At 38.3% G+C, this 12,455-nt stretch overlaps 1 pseudogene; it reads right to left on the bottom strand.

The window, feature by feature from the left end:
• Window positions 1-10,183: 10,183 nt before the first annotated feature.
• Window positions 10,184-10,589, bottom strand: LOC118897333 (annotated as a pseudogene).
• Window positions 10,590-12,455: the final 1,866 nt, after the last annotated feature.

The raw sequence follows: 12,455 nt of genomic DNA, 5'->3' as shown, positions 1-12,455 counted from the left end.
GTTGAGAACGCTGAGAGGAGATGATGTATTTAAACAAATCTATTTCTTGATCTTATTTGTATAGAGAAGAATGTCATTTTTGATGAAATGTGATTTATTTAGACAATGACACTCGGTAATGCAAGGAAAGGAAATTTTCTTCGCATGGTCAGGAATATTTTGGAGAGGAAGTCTAAACTTGGTCATGGGAAATAAGTTTTGGTGGAAAAAATTGCTCAGATAATTCCTCGTATTCATAGTTAAAACATGGGTAAATAGGATTTCCAACTATCAGATCAATATCTACTTCGTCTCTACTAAACCCAGATGCTATACAGGTCTTGATTTACTGTCTGCACACATAAGGAGCTATTCATTCCAGATTTCTCTAGCACACTCTTCCCAATCCCTGGAATACTTTCTTATAAATTAAGATTCACTTGATTTCTTTTAATTACCTATCTTGATTCACCATTTCTGCTATTTAGGATCATTATTAATTTTAGTTTATTGACTTTTTTGCAATATCTTATTTCCAATAGGTCATCAATTCACATAGATTTTTAAATTTTGTTTTCAAATTTGTGAATGCAACACACATTCAAAAAGAAAATAAAGAATAGATGTCCAGTACAATGAATAGTAAAATAAATATCTACACAACTATCGCACAAGTTAAAAAAAAAAAAAAGGAATACTGACAAAATCCCAGAAGTGCTTCTTGTGTGATTCTCCTGGGTTTTCTATGTAGAAAATAAAATTGTCTTTTTATAACAAAAATTTTGTTTCTTCATTTCTAATTATCTTATCATTCTTGTTTTGTTGAGCTGCATAGAATCTAGAGTATTATAATTACTATTTCTTATGCGGGACCGTATTTAAATGACATAAAACCCAAATAGAAATTTTGAGATACTAGATTTTCCCAAACAGGAACTGGCAAGTGGCATCTCTCTCATGGTGACTATAGAATCCCTTTTAGTATCTTGGATAATTAATGACCTTTTTTGTAATTTCCTGTCATATTGGTACTTTTTATTTATTAATTATATAATTTTTTCATGTTTTTGTTTAATAAATGTGAATTAGCAATTCATAAATGGACTCACTCACCAAAAAGTTTATGATCTAGCTGGAGCGCTAAAACATATACACATAAAACTTAAAACTATTTACTGAATATTTAACAATGATGTAGTAATTAAAAAATGATGTAGACAATAAATGCTTTAAGATTTCTCGTGAGATGACATGTATAGAGAGGGCTGATTTACAGCTGGACTGGAAATGCTGGATCTTTATCTCTGGGGACCCCTGGATGTCTGGTTTTACTTTTAGCCAAGATAATGGCAGTGGTATTTATGATGCGCTGAAACTCCCCTAGTGACCTCTAGGTCAGTTTCTTTACTGAAGGTCTGTAACTGGCCTAACCGGTTTGATAACCTGACTTGATTACTTAAAGAGCCACTGAGAGCTTTTGGGAGGATTTCTCCCTAAGATCCCTGGCACAGATTTTCTGGTTCAAGCAAGAGGCTCAGTCCATTGCCTGGTGCACAGAGAAAGGGTCCTGGGGAGTTTGGGCCAAGTGACATGTCTTGGACCTCTGATACTCCCCTGCATTCTCTTTTTCCTGCTGTCCTGTACCCTTTACCTTGAAATAAAAGTCTCACGTGAGTGCACTCTGTAGAGTCCAGTGGTGGCATACCCAAACTGGAGAACACCATAAACTTAGTTGAACACCAGACAGCCACCCAGATGGGACATCTGAAATGACACTCCCCAATGCTGTAATTTAGATAAGAAAGGCTAAGGCGTTGTCTAGGAAAAGGAAAAATGAGGTAAGTGGTTAGGAATGAAAACATTGTTTCCATGTGGTTTCTCCCTGTCCACACCTAGGCTGAGGTCCCAAAAATATTCCTTCTACTCATGAGCAGAAAAGCATTTGTAGACCCAGGGCCTAGGGAGGTAGCTAAATGGATAACACAAGGGATTCAAACAGAGGGGAAGTCAGTCAAGAAGATGTGTCTTTCTAGTGAATATAACAAAAAAGATTGGGATTGACATATACACACTATTATATATAAAATAGATAACTAATAAGAACCTACTGTATAGCACAGGGAATTCTACTCAATACTCTGTAATGACCTATATGGTGGGCATATGTATATGTATAACTGATTCACTTTGCTGTACAGCAGAAACTAATACAACATTGTAAATCAACTATACTCCAACAAAAATTAATTTTAAAGAAAAAGAAGCAGACTCACAGATACAGAGAACAAGCTAGTGATTACCAGTGCGGGAGAGGGGCAATATAGGGGAGGGAGAGTGGGAGGTACCAACTATTGGGTATAAGATAGGCTCAAGGATCTATTGCACAACACAGGGAATATAGCCAATATTTTGTAATAACTGTAAATGGAAAGTAACCTTTGAAAATTGCATAAAAATAATTTTTTTTGTAAAAAAGTAAGAGGTGGCTTTTTGCTCCTGTCTGTTCTAACTAAAATGACTGAAAGCAGAGTGAAGCTACCAGAGTCACTGTGCTAGGACCTGTGACTGTCTGTCTGTAAGGGGGAGGAATGGAGTGTCCAGGAAGAATTTGCTTTGACTGAAATTTGGTAAAGAGTTAAGTTACCTTTTCCATACATTTTGCAGCTCTTTTTGGAATTGCTTTTGAAATGGAAATTGGATTTGGAAGGTTAGAGGTGACAGCCTGTGCAATCTTACTCAGGATCCTACACTGGTTTGCAGCCTTCCTAGAAATGGGTGTAGAGGGATGAACTCTCACTCTGTTAAATTGCATAAATTGCATAAAGGCAAGAGTATGTGGTGTGTGCCCTGAAAAGGGATATTGCCTACCTCCTCTCTTACATATTAAATGGAATACCCTGAGGCTGCTGAAATGCTAGAAATGCTAGAAGCTTTAGATTGATTGCATGATGATGCATAACCCAACACTAAGACTCTGACTCAGGTGATGACTGATGCTGAGATAAAAGGGAGCTACAACTTCGTGGAATCCTCAGTACCTACATCGTTGGGGGGATAAGAGCATGTGAGGGAAGCTGCCCCAGATCTCCTTGCTCAGCTCCCCTGAATGGGATTTAATGATAGGAAAAAAAAATTAAGACTGAGAAGAAATGGAACAATAAGAATATGAGAGATGGGGGGGAAAAAAAACCTTGGACAACTGAACCAGACAGAAATGTCTTATAGTTGATTAAAAATGGCATGGAAAAGGAAGAGATCAATGAAGTAGTCAGTAAATGTTAACGAATCACTATAAAAGATTACAAAAGCTCCAACACCAACTCCTCAGATTATAAAATGACAGTCACTCAATTTATCCTAGCTTTGATGGATTAAAAATCTGAGTATTACACATAAGCAAAGTCTAAAATCTCTTCAGAGCCTAGGCCAATGGAAAAAGTGCAGAGCAAAGAGAGGATTATGACTTTGAGTGATGGGAGAACCCAAGTCCCAGAAAAGCTCCAGCCAGGGACCCAAGGCCATTTACACTGGTCTGGTACCAGCAGCCTATGGGTGGTGAAAAAACTATTGGAATTGCTGGACATTGGTTCCTAAACCTGCTCATGAAGGGTTTAAGGGCAATATAACTACATTTGGAGAATATGGTGATGTAAGTGTAGAAGGCTTGCAAGTGAAAGTATGGTTCAAAGTGGGGATTTATGAATACAAATTGTGCATGGTTATTGCCTCGCTCTTACAAAGAATGTATCATTGCAATGGATATGATGTCTGAATGGGGACCCTTCCCTTATCCAAATCATTGAGAAAGGGATGTTGTGCAAGTCTGCTCTGGTTAATTTAAAACAATATAGGATGCCCTGGAGAGCAATTTTGGCTTTAAGTATGGATCTGTGATATGCAGTGATATCAGTGACCACAAATCCCTTGTTTCATAGTTCAGTAAAGTCTCTAAGAAAAGCTGAGAGCTTGGAGGTTAACTTTACATAGTAAGAGAACTGAATAAGGAAATGGGTGATGATGGTGGAAGTTTCTACTACCTGCAGTTCTGCTGACTGGAGCTTCCGGCACAAGTCTGTTACTGCCATCCAGCGGCAACAGCCAGGATTATTGGATGAGGACTAATGGACTGGTAAAGTAATTTGGAAAAGGGGGGCTTAGATGACTAGAAAATTAAAGGAACATTGAACTGGGGTCCTCTGTTATGGAAAACCTTATGGATCTGAAGAAGGGAATTAAAGTGGGACATATTTTTGCACATCAAAAAGCCCCCTTCCCATTTCTAAGGTGATGAGCCAAAAAGTAAATGCCCCACTTGCACTTTGAAGGTAGACTTTTGGATACAGGAGATCAGTGGCTGGAGAGACATTCAAGCAATGCAACAATGGGCAGGAAAAAGATGTATTCAACTATCCCACTCAGAAACTTGAAAGGTGATTAAAAATTGTTATTTTTGTTGACAAGAACATGAGAGACTAAAGATAGCCATGGGCTTCATACTAAGGTGATCTGGGTCCACCCATAGCTGGCAGGTAAATTTATGATTCTGTGGTGGATTCCAATGGTTCTTCACTGGGATAGATTTTCATTCTGGGTTTGGATTTGCATATCTGGTAGCGGAAGTAAATTCCCCTAACACAGTATAAGCTAGAACAGAAAATACAGTTTCAATTTGGACTTCTTGCTTATTTATCACCTAATCAAAGAACCAATTTCATCACAGGTACACTGCAATGTGAACTAAAAAGCATCATATACAAGGAAGTTTACCCCTACAAAGTCATGGGTTGACTACAAATTGGAATAAGCAGATGAAACACTTGCTTACTAAATTGGGAATGATCATAGACTGAAGGGATGGCTTCCAAGATTGGATAAATGTGTGTTCAAATTTAATATGCATAGAAGTAAGGGGGGGTTGTCATTAGATAGATTGTTGAGAAACTGTGGAGAAGATGGAGAGGAGGGGGTGGGGCATAGGAGCTTACATAAACTTTTTCTCTACCTGTAAATTGTTTTCTTTATCTTTACCTGATACTGTAGTGCCAGGACTTGGGTTTCATGTAAGAGTTTCAGATAAAGAATCAATTGCTTAACATGACACCATGATGGTAGCCCTAAATATCACTGTACAATTTCCTAAGGGAATGATGGGTTGTTTTTTTTCCCCACCTGCCTAAGCTGGATCTCTGTCTGCTTTCCTACCCAGTGAATGGGATAGTCATAAGCTTGTACTTATCCAACCCTACTCCATTTGACTGAAATGGACAAAGGGGAAGACATTGACAAGACTCCCTCTTGCCGCTTGTATGGGTCAGTCCTCTGCTGAACCTTACGGTTGTACTGAGAGGATGGCAGGAGGATGTGGGTGAAAATCAATAACAAATTAAAAAGAAGCAATGTTTTCTGATCTCAGGGGGCTTTCAAATTACAATGATGGGGCAGACATAGAACAAACATTCCCTTTCCAAAACTGAGAAATGGCAAGGAAGCGGGGGAGCCATGGGTCCTCAACAAGTCTGAAAACTAGCAGAGCAAATTCCATTAGATTTTAAGGCTTGAGACTAACCCTCTTTGGTTGAATGCTTTGTCTTCTGGGCCCCTCGGTGGCAGCCCTGGGTGATGATCTGCTTCCTCTGCTCCTGGGAAGCAACCCCGCCCCTTGGAACGCATGATGTGGCCCTACATTTTGGAACTGAGAAGGCTCCCTTGGCCTTTAGCCTCAAAGTCCTAATGTCAATGACAGATCCACTGGCCTCTGAACTTCCCTTGAGGTCATTCTTCCCTTTTCTCAAAGAATAACTGATATTCACAGCCAGATAGTTCTATTTGCCTGTTTCCTGCCTGTAGAATCTCAGATGTCTGACAGCCTTCCTTTATTTCATCTCATCTCTATCTCCTTCAGTCCAAGCTGCATGTGTTTCTGCTGAAATGGTGAATTGGACTCACAGATCACATGCCTAGTCTCTTTAGCAAACGGTTGTCCAGCTACACCCCTGGTGTTCTCTCCAGAACATGCTTCCTAATTTTCTGCAACGTGGATTGGCTGACAATTTCCACATCTTCACATTCTGGTTAAAAATTCCTTCTTTGGTTTATTACTTTCCCCACTTACAATTTCTTCTTGCAGCCCAACAGAACACAATTCAGATAAGTTATCTTCCTCTCTATGATAAGGATGACCTTTCCTCCAGTTACCCATAACATACTGTTCATTTCTGTCTGAGATACCCCCAGAAGCAATTTTAACATTCATATTTCTACAATAGTCTCTTCAAGGTAACCTAGACTTTTTCTATCAAACTCCTCAAAGCCTTCTAGCCTCTACCGATTACCAAATTCCAAAGTCACTTCCACATTTTAAGGTATTTGTTACAGCAGCACTCCACTTACTGTTACTAACGTCTGTATTAGTTTCTGGTGCTGCTATAACAAAGTACTACGAACTGGGTGGATTAAACAACATAAATTTATCTCACAGTTTTGGGGGTTAGAAGTCCAAACATCAAAATGTTGGCAATGTTGATTCTTTCTGAGAGCTGTTCACTCCATCCCTATATCCCCCAAATCTTAATTATTTCATCATTAACTCCAAGTCTAAAACCTTATCATCTAAATCAATCAAATCAATTAATGAATGAGACTTGGCATATGATTCTGGTCTGTGCTTCTCTCCTAGTTTCTGGTCATTTCAGGCATTCCTCAGCAAGTAGATGGCATTCTCTCTACATCTTTACTTTGTCTTCCTTTTATGCGTGTCTATCTCTGTGTCCAATTTTCCCCTTTCTAAGAACACCCATAATATTGGTTTACACCATCATGACCTCATTTTAGCTTGATTACCTCTGTAAGGACCCTATTTTCAAATAAAGCCACTTTCTGTAGTACTAGCAGTTAGGACTTCAAGATATCTTTTTTGGAGGAAACAATTCAACCCATAAAATTATCTATATTATTTGCCTTCTCCTTGAATAACTTATTTTAATATTTCTTGAGGGTCTTATCTAATTGCGATGAATTACCTCAGCTCTTGTTTGTCTGAGAAAGTCTTTATTTTTCCTTCACTCTTGAAGGATAATAATTCTAGGTGATTAGTTTTTTCCTTCAACACATAAGATATTTCACCCCATTCTTTTCTTGCTTGCATGGTTTGTGACAAGATGTATGCTGTAATTCTTATTCTCCTACCTCCCAGCTGTCTTTGATTTTCTGCAGTTTGAATATATTAACCTAAGTATGGTTTTATTTGTTTTTGGTATTTAACTTGTTTTGTGATTTCTGACTTTCTCTAATCTATGTCTGTCATTAATTTTGGAAAGTTCAGGACCATTATTACTTTATATAGTTCTCATTTTATATTCTCATTTTCTTCGCCTGCTGGTATCCTTATTACACTAATATAACAACTTTCCATTAATTAAATAAATATGTACTGAACACCACTATGTAACAAATACTATCTTAAGAACTAGAAATATACCTGTGTACAAAAGAGACAATAATATAGTAGATGAATTTTAAACTGTATAGAGGTATGGTCAGAATATTTCTAAATGATTTCACCTTTAATTAGAAACCGTATACTGTTGAACACTTTAGGTATAACTTATTTTGATCACATTATTGAGATATAATTTATATAACTTGCAATTCACCACTTTAAAGTATAAAATTCAATGGCTTTTGGTACATTCACAGAGTAATTCATCTACCGTCACAATCTGTTTTAGAATATTTTCATTGCTCCCAAATGAGAGCCCACATACCTTAAACGTCACTCTTCAATCCTTCCATTCTACCCTCTAGATGTAGACAACTAATAGTCTGATTTCTGTCTGTGTAGGTTTGCCTATTCTTGACATTTCATATAAATTGAGTCACAACATGTGGTCCTTTGTGACTCTTTCATGTGGCATAATGTTTTCAAGGTTTGTCTATGTTTTAGCAAGTAATGATACTTCATTTTTTTTTTCTTAATAATATTCCATTGTATGGATATACCACATTTAATTTATCTATTCATCATTTGATAGACATTAGATTGTTTCTACCAATTAGCTATTATGAATAATGCTGCTGTGATCATCCATGCACAAGTTTCTATAAGGGCACATGTTTTCATTTATCTTTCATTTCATTTCATCTCTGTTGCTTGTACAACTGAGAGCAGAATTGCTGGGTCATATGATAACTCTATTTTAACCTTTTCTGGAATTGCCAGACTGTTTTCCAAAGCAGTTGCACCATATTACATTCACACCAGCAATGTAGGAGGGTTCCAATTTCTTCACATCCTTGACAACCCATTATTATGTTATATTGTTATTTTTATTATAGTCATCTTAGTGGGTATGAAGTGTTATCTCATTTGCTGTGCACTTCCCTGATGGTTAGTGATGGTGAGAATATTTTCATGTGGTTTTTTGTCCATTTGTATATCTTCTTTGGAAACATAACAGCTCAGATCCTTTGACTATCTTTTAATTGGGTTATTTGTTGTTTTATCATTGAGCTGTAAAATGTTTAAAATGTATTTTAGATTTCATGAGTGCAGTTGAGCTGGGAGACAGAGCACAGCTGCCAGGTGTCAGAGTAGCCATGTAAAGCAACAAGGCAAAAATGAAGGAGTTAAGCCTTTAATCACTAACCAAGATGGTATAAACAAGAGATTAAAATCAGAGAAAGTACAGACTCCCCTGTTCCATTTTTCCCCATGGAACAATGTACCATTCGAGGGTCACGTGGATCAGCCTGGTGCGGGGGTTGTCTCATGGTCAAGGAAGCCCCCAACAAAAGCCTCTGGCAGTTTTATGGACCATGGATTTGGGAGGAGAAAGAGGGGTAAAGCTTGTGAAAGTGCTGGGTACTGAGTTGGAGTAGTTTAAAGTGTCTTCAAGGTGTTCTCCTCCTCCCCTACATAAGGAGGTCTTAGCAGAGGTGTTTGGGAAGATCTGCCCAAGGCTAGGAATGGAGCTAGGAATGCAAAAAAACAGCATGACCTTGACCAGCCAGAGACGCTTGAGTCCTTGACTACAACTCTCTTCAGAAACTGCAATGCGTAGCTATGCACCAAATTCGATGTGAGGAGGGAAAGCTTTCCCATATGAGGCCTGCCTGGTAAAGCCTTTGTAATTGCCTCTGCTCAGATATGAAAAATCACGCGCAGATTTTTACTCACGAGTTGAACTTCTTATTAGATACAAGTTCTAGCACTAGATACCAGTACAAGTATACTAATTACAATATGTTTAGGGAAACTTTTCTCCTATTACCTACATTGTCTTTTCACCTTCTTGATGGTTTGGGAAGTTTATATTGATCTATCTTTAAGCTCACTGATTTTTTTCCTTAGCCGTGTTCAGTCTACAGATGAGCCCATCAAAGGCATTCTGCGTTTTTGTTACAGTGTTTTTGATTTCTAGCATTTCCTCTTGATTCTTTCTTAGAGTCTCCATCTCTCTGCTTACATTACTCATTTGTTTTCACATCCTGTCCACTTTTTCCATTAGTGCCTTTAGCGTATTAATCATAGTTACTTTAAATTTCCAGTATAATTCCAACATCTCTGCCATATCTGAGTTTAGTTCTGATACTTGCTTTGATCCTTCTGTCTTTTCTTGCCTTGTAGGCTGCCTTGTTATTTTTGTTGAAAGCCTGACATTACGTGTTGGAGAATAGGAAGTGAGCTAAATAGGCCTTTAATATGAAGTTTGTGTTAATCTGGGTAGGAGTAGGTTGTATTTAATGTTTACTGTAGCTGTAGGTGCCAGAGTCTCCCAGTGAATTTAGTGTCCTTGTTTTTGTTTCCCCTGTTGACTTTGTACTTTCCTAAATATTACTCCCGAGAGGGAGTCTGCATCTTGGAAAACTAGCAGCTGCAATCCACTGTATTCTACTGGAGGCCTGTTGGTGTGGTGGTAATGTGGGGTGGGGGAGAAGAACCATTTTGTAATCATATGATTAAATCGCCTTCTTTTAGTAGGTCTATGTCCGTGTGCTCTGACCTTCACAATTTTTTTTAGGAAACATTTTCAATTTTTATTCTCAGGATTATTAATCAAAATTGCAGAAGCTTATTTACAGAGCCACAGATCAATAACAGAACAGGAGGGAAATGAAACTTACAAGAGATAGCTTGAAAAATTCCAAAGGAATACACACTAGCTAAAAATCTACAGTTAAATTGTGGCTGCACAACTGGCTATAGTCAATCCTGTATTTAATCAGTAAGTTCTTCTTTATATCGTAGGCTTTCTCTTTTCCAACTTGTCACGATTTGGCTTTACATTCGAGAATTTTTTTTTTCTTCCAGTTTTAGCCTAGTGATAACCACCTTGCTCAGATGAACGTCCACGTGGACAATTGTGCTGTTAGCCTTCTCGCACCCACTTGATGTAGATGATATGTTTCTTTCTGTGCACCTGCACTGCGTTGCCAATTTGCTGACCTAGGTAGTGTTCCTGGGCCACCTGGAGCTCGTCGTCCTTGCAAAGGCGGATAGACCAGACATTGTACTTCTGCTGCATCTCCTCTGAGAGCCAGGCAGACATGGGCCAGGGGGCACTGAAGTGGTGTTTGCTGCAGTCCTAGGTCACAAAGGGATTGAACTTCATGATGACTGTCTACCTGGCACTGGCTGGGCTCAGAAGTGTACACTTTCACATGTATGTCTTAGATCTCCTCACCTCCTTTGGTGACTCATGAAATCTAGAGGGTGACGCAAGTGAGAGAAGTGCCTGTATTGCAGGTGTGACAGGCTCTGATGAAGTTTTATTTTTCCCTGGAGAATAGCCCTTTGTTATGGAGAAGACTTTAGGCATATTTCACAATTGTTACTCTTCCTCCTTTCCTGCCAGAGCCAGGAGGGGCTCTTTCTCAGAATTTCACCATGAGAACCTAGTGGGTTTCCTCGAGGTAAAGCCCAGGAAAGTGTGAGGCCCCATAAGGCTCCGACCACCAGGAGTTTCTCTCCCATAGGTTGGTCCAATTCAGTCTCCAGCAGTTTATCAAAATTACCATTTAAGTGTTCCTACCAGTTTATGATTCCAGTGGTTTCTGCTCTTTGGGTGAACAGATCTCAGCTGTGACTCTTTGGAGTCACCTGTCTAGATTTTGGGGTGGCAGTTTTCCCAACAACCTCAGTTCTCTGGTAGGTCCAAGAAGAGTTGTTGATTTTTAGTTCGTTTTACTTGGCTTAGTTTTTTTCTGGTTATAAAGATGAAAGTGATGACTTCAAGCTCTTTACATGTCAGAGATGCTGGAAGACATATGTGGACTATTAGAATGTTAACTCTTTATTCTCTGATTTCCAGAGTGGATGCATTGTCCTCTTTAAAAAAAAAAAAAAAAAAAATCCCTCTCAGTTCAGTTTTTTTTTTTGGTTGGAAATGACTGATTGTGGTATTTCACGTCACTGCAGGCAATAGGCAATGCACTTAAGAACTTGACTCTGAAGTCGAAAGATGAGAGTTTGAATTCTGGCTCTACTTCTTTTCCAAGTACGTTACTTTGAGAAAAATATTTCACATTGTTGTTCCTTAGTTTTTTCATCTGTAAAATGAGGTTCATAATAGTAACTTTCTCTCAAAAAGAGGATTAATTTTGTTAATACATACAAACATCTTAGAACAGTGTCCAGCACAATTAAGGACTTAATAAATATTGACTATTAGTAAATTTCTCAGAAGTTTATTTGTTCCTCTATTGGTGTGAGAGTACGGGTGTGTTTTTAAGACAGTGTTTTCACTGTCCCTGTAGAGTTTAGAGAACAGGCTCAGATTGGCATCAGAACTGATAGAAATCAGCAAGCAATGTCAAGCCATGAGCGTAGGCTATAGCAAAGGGTTTTCTAATTGAGACACGCCTTTGATTCTGACAACGAAGGGCAAAAGTCCAAGAGCTTTGTTTTATTTTGTTGAAATCATTGTGTTTTTGAAGAATTATCTTCACGGATAGTTTATGGATTCTGGAAAACTCCCTACAAAAACAAGACCCTTTGATCTACAAGTGTTTGTTTTTTATCTCAAAAAAAACAAAAAACAAAAACAAAACAAAACCACCACCAACAAATAAACCCAATAAAAATTTTTAAAATAAAAAGTTTTGAGGAGGTTTGAAGGCCTGTCCTTCTCCCTAGAAAGCATCCCTCACTGTTATGATATACACAACTGCATTGCCATGACTGGGAATGTGACCCAGGTCCTTCAAGTGAAATGGAGATGTTCACATAAAGGGGGATGACCATGTAGGAGGATGTTCTCTTCTGAGCTGACTGTTTGGTTCCACAGTGATTTTTTTATCCATGCCAAGACTGGCTAATAATGACATATTGAGGTAAAAAAGTTTGTCCTCAAGAATACCCAAACTATTTTGCTTTGTTCACCAGTTTCATCTTACCTTCAAGCCTATAAGCTTTCCAGTATCATCAACAGCAAACATTAATAGGTGTCTGTAAGTTGTATGCAAATGTGTTGTAAATC

The sequence above is a fragment of the Balaenoptera musculus genome, chromosome 6 (assembly GCF_009873245.2).
Source record: "Balaenoptera musculus isolate JJ_BM4_2016_0621 chromosome 6, mBalMus1.pri.v3, whole genome shotgun sequence".
NCBI classification, from domain to species: Eukaryota; Metazoa; Chordata; class Mammalia; order Artiodactyla; family Balaenopteridae; genus Balaenoptera; species Balaenoptera musculus.
This window is presented reverse-complemented; position numbering and strand designations above follow the sequence as displayed.